Consider the following 5,893-nt stretch of genomic DNA (forward strand, 5'->3'; position numbering starts at 1 on the left):
GCATAACCTGAAACTCCCATCCTTCTTCTTCACAAACAACACCGGCGCTCCCCACGGTGATACACTAGGACGGATGAATCCCTTACTCAACAGATCCTCCAGCTGCTTCTTCAGCTCTGCCATCTCTGCTGGAGCCATTCTGTAAGGAGCCTTGGATAACGGTGTCGTCCCCGGTTCCAGTTCAATGGTAAAAGGATCCGACCGAGATGGTGGTAATCCCTATAAAGACTGAAACACATCCTCAAATTCCTCTACAGTGAACCCTCAAGTCATCACGTAGAGCCCTCAAAAACCTCCTGATCTGAGCCTCCTCAGACTCCATAGCCCGACCTCCATAGCCCGACCTCCATAACACATAAGTCGACCGAACTCCAAATCCAGCTCTCGCACTGACCGTGTCCCCTGAGACAACTGAAGGAACTGCACCTCCAAACGATCCAAAGCCTCCCTAGGAAAATACTTGCGGTTGAACTCCAAAACGAAGTCAGCCCAAGTCATCTCCCGCTGCACCCTCCTAGCAGCCACAGATCTCCACCACAACTCAGCATCACCACTCAAAAAGTAGACCCCTATGTCCACCCAGAACTTCTCAGGACATCTCAGAGTGTGGAAGTTACGTTCCACTCTCGTCCTCCACGCATCCGCAACAGTAGGATCTACACCTCCTGAAAACTGCTCAGTACGCAACCGACCCATCTCTGTCAACATACTGAGATAACGAGTATGGACCCCTACATCCGCAGCCACTGGCTGCCGCTCCTCCGCCACCACTGGTGGCACTTCCCGAGCCTGAGCCGGTACCACAGGTGGTAACCGCTCCAACACCTGTGCTAGCAAAGCTGCAATGTCCACACCAGGGACTCCTCCCGCTGGGGCTCCCACACCCGGGACCCTAGCATCACCGACCACTGGAGCATCAACACCGCCCCCTCCGGCCACACTCACAAAATCCCCCGGAACTCCCTGCGACTCGCCAACACCCTCAGCTATCACACTCTGGTCCTCGGTCTCGCTAACCACTGAGGCTCTCCCCCTACCACGACCACGACCGCGACCACGACCGCGACCACGACCGCGTCCACGACCTCGACCAGCAACAACATCCTCTCTAACCATCTGCACTACCATGAACAGAAGGCTAAGCAAACAATTACTATTTAACACAGAAATAGAAACTCACCGTGGAATCACCAATAGGCTCGAAGAGGATGTTCTAGGACTCCATGCCACACACAATTGACTAACTCACATANGGGAATAATAACAACCAAATAAATATCCAATAATAGTCCAATAATAACCAATAACCATAACATCAATAATATTCAAATACTAAACAACAAGAAACAAGAAATCAGCAACCTAGCAATGTTTCTAATGACTCAACTCTAGCAACCTAGCAATGCCAGACAACATCCAATCGAGTCCTTAGAACATCCTCCTCTTCATTGCCTTTGATTCCACGATCACACTTTGCCTTTACCTGCACACCACAAACAACAATTGAGATGCGTAAGTATTATCACAAATACTTAGTGAGGCAATCCTCCCATCTACTGGGCTATACACACAAGCAATAAGATCTCTACATGCCACAAACAACAATCAATAAAACAAACCAGGCCATACACATAGCATGCAACATCCATCCTAACTGAACAAGGGGTGTCGACCGACACCAGATGGTGTCGATCGACACTGACTATCTGGTGTCGACCGACACCAAACTGGTGTCGACCGACACCCTGCCCGACACTCCCGAAAACCCTAGTTTGTGTCGACCGACACCTCCACATGGCATCGATCGTCACTCGCCAAAGTCCCGAGCCGTCCTCGCGTTGGTGTCGACCGACACCCCAACTGGTGTCGACCGACACCGATGTCGAGCAGCGATTTCCCTCGATCAGAGACTCCGAATCTCGCCTCCAATCTTCTCCAATCCGCTCCTTGCACTCCCAGAAGCCAAACCCAGCCCAAACAGCAACGAAAAATCATAGAGAACTCAAAGAAACAACCACATAAGCACCAAAACACATAGAATCTAGAGATCTTAGCTTAGATAAGCCATGGTCATGCACTCACCTCTTTCAAGAAGATTCTGACCAGCAAGAACGAATTCCCTCACTCCCAGCAAGCTTCTAGCTCCTTCCCAGCCTTAGATCTCTCAAGAAATAGCAAGGAATCCCACCAATCTGTCTCAAAAGCTCAAGAACACTTTTCTCTCTCTCTTTTTCTCTAAAAGCGGCCAAAAACACCCAAAATCACGACCCTAGGTCGTTTTCCTTCTTTTACACTCGATTTAGGGATTCCCTAAACCAACCACGCAAACCGGACAATCAAAATTGAACCGACCAAACCGGCCACAACTGGTGTCGATCGATGCCTCACTAGAAGGTATCAATCGACACCCTTACCAAAATACCAAAATTTGGTTTGCGGGTGTTACAAGTACCCAAATGGATCCTATATCTCTAAATCCAAAAATCCGAAAATCTAAAATAGCCGATCCGAGTCCGAACGGGTACTCGAACGCCCAGGCTTAACTAGGAGGGCATGAATAGAAAAAAAACTATGAAAAATAGAGTTATTGACTCATTTTACAATATACGGCAAAACATGAAATGGTATACAGTATATATATACCCGACCAAAAATATGTATAGATATAATATTTGAAGTATATTGATAAGCTTTGTCCTGTCAGAAAACTTTATATAAAATTTATTTTTTTCGATTATGTTATTATTAAATATGTTGATTTAATTATATTGTAATGAATGATATATTACCTGCAATAGGCGATAAATAACTTCTTCGAACAATGATTCTATTATTTCTATGATGCAATTTGTTTCACAACAGTCAAATTTAAAACATATGGATTTACATGCGCCGATGCGCGTTATAGATTTTTTTTCTGCATACACGAGACCACAATGGACAACTTTGTCTACAATATTTTGGAATCTCCAATAAGTTTTGTACCAATAATGTGTAAGAAATTGTGCTTTCTGGAAATTCAACGCCATACCTCGTGTAGAATTTTGTATACTCTTGATCCAATGGTCAAAAGACTTCCCACCTTTATACAGAGTTTAAGGTTTCAGTAGAGTAGTCTGTAAGAAAGTTTAGCTAATTATTGTTAGAACATTACCAAAATAAATAATACAAGTGAGAAATACTATACACTACCAAAACTGAACCTAAATAATTTCTTAAACCATTAATCAAATAAAATCAATTGAGAAAAGTTGAAGTGATGTTAATTAATATATATCTCTATATACTTATTTAAGCAATATCGTAAGCGGCCGGCTCTCAAGGTTTCTGGACTAGCTGGAGAGAACAACAACTCGAAGTCAAAGGAGGAGGCTCAGGGTGTTACTAGAGATAGGAAGCCACCTATCCTGAAAGCTAAATGAAGGTTTTAAGTTGGAATTGCCTAGGGCTTGGTAACAAAGCCACTATCAGTTGTCTTAGAGATTTATGGAAGAAGCATCAGCCATGTTTTTTATTTCTTTTTGAAACTAGATAATTTTTTTTCTTTTTTAGAATTTTTTGTTAGCCATTTTGGTTATTCTCAGTTAAAAACGGTTCAGCCTATTAGTTGTAGTGGCGGTTTAGCTTTATTTTATAATAATAACTAGATAAGGGCCCGCACGATGTGCGGCTATTAAAATTATTGAAGAGAATAAATTCTAAACCCTAAACAATGTTTTAAAAATATAAAAAGAAATTTTATTTCTTGAAGTAAATATAAAATAATCTTTTAGTTAGAGAAAAAATTTATTTGTATTTACCTTCATACGTTTATTTATATTTTTAATATATTATAACAATTATTACAATAATCTAAAGCTAAATTATACCTCATTAAACCTTTGCCAAATACTCATTATTACAAATATTATTATTGTCAAATTTCAAAAACGTGTTACAACTTATTACAAAATATTTTACATGCAGAGAATTTTTCAAAGCAACATATAATTTAGTAACCATATACAATTTTACTGTATGTCACCATTAAAAATATGCTCTTAAATCCTAAATTATTTTATTGTTAAAGTATGCTCTTTATCACCACCTATAAAATATCTTTTAAACAAATTAAACAAAATTTATGTTGTTTGGCATAATTATAGTTCTTATAATTACTAAAATTGTTTTGTAACATAATTTCTTTAACCATGAATTTTTTTTACTACAAAAATATTTTGGATGAACAACTGGTGGAAATTATATACTCTATTACAAAAATAAATATAACATAAAAAAATAAAAATTTTGAATATTATAATCATGATGGTATATATAAAGCCTAAGATAATTCATATATACAAAATAGAAACTTTATAAACAATCCAGAACATGATATATGTCATAATCACGTTAAGGATTGATGCCTTATTTACTCCTTAGAAGTATAACATTATACCAAAACTACTTAGAAATATGACCACATCTCAAATATTCTCGAGTCGTAAGTTCTCAACTTATTTCTACCCGAATCAAAAGTTCTCATATATTTCTCTATATACCTGGATTTAAACGGTTTACGAACCAAATTCGATAGAAACCCACATAAATCAGGTTTGAAACCAATTTTAAAACGGTTTACCGTTACAACTTCCGAAATTTCAAAATCGCTTCTCAATTACTTGATCAAGCAGCTCTTGTTTCAACATATTAATCTTACCTATTCCCAACTGAAAAAGAAGAAAATAGGAGAAAATTTTGGTTTAAAAAAATAAGAAAAATTTACCTTTCCATTAAAGAAAATTGCCCAATTAAACAAAGTTGAAAGCAATGTTTTTGAATAAATTCTTTAAATATGAGATGATCTATGTTTATATAGAAGTGAGTATTTATAAAATTTAGAATTAATAATTAACTGTATATTTTTCTTAATCTCTTTTTCTATTTTTTTTGTTTGCAAAAAAAAAAGAAGGGTTTATCACCAACCAATCAAGGTTGAGAAATTAGAAGAAAATTAATTTGACATAATTAAAGAAACAATAGAAAATTATAACCATGATAACATATGAATCCCAAATGATTCAAAGATGAAAATATAAATTAAATAAAACAATCAAAAATACTACTATAAATTTTAAAATACAGTATTAGGAAAAGAAGACGCATATATTAATCTTTGTTTTTTTTTGTCAACATATTAATCTTACCTATTCCCAATTGAAAAAGGAGAAAATATGAGAAAATTTTGGTTTAAAAAATAAGAAAAGTTACCTTTCCATTAAAGAAAATTGCCCAATTAAACAAAGTTGAAAGCAGTGTTTTTGGATAAATTATTTAAATATAAGGCGATCTATGTTTATATAGAAGTGAGTATTTACAAATTTAGAAATAATAATTAACTTTATATTTTCCTTAATCTATTTTTCAATTTTTTTTAGAATTAATAACTTAAACATAAAATTAAATAAATAATATTATAATTTTGAATTTTAGGAAATATATATATATATAATCTCCTTATAGTTATTTAAAAAAACTTTGCATTTTTTAATAAATTCTGTAGTTTTTTATAATTATCTTTTCACATAATTAATATTTTTAAAAACAAAATATTTTATTTTTGTTGTAATCAAATTTCTCCTATTAAATATTAACTTTTACACATGTCAAAATCTGAGATTGATAACTTGACACATGTCAAAATCTTGCATTTTTAATAAATTCTGTAATTTTTTATAATTATCTTTTCACATTATTAATATTTTTTAAAATAAAATATTTTATTTTTGTTGTAATCAAATTTCTTCTATTAAGTATTAACTTTTACACATGTCAAAACTGAGATTGATAACTTGACACATGTCAAAATCTTGTTAATGGCTAACTTTCAAAACCCAACTTTATATAATAAGAT

Source organism: Camelina sativa, chromosome 12, assembly GCF_000633955.1.
Source record: "Camelina sativa cultivar DH55 chromosome 12, Cs, whole genome shotgun sequence".
NCBI lineage: Eukaryota > Viridiplantae > Streptophyta > Magnoliopsida > Brassicales > Brassicaceae > Camelina > Camelina sativa.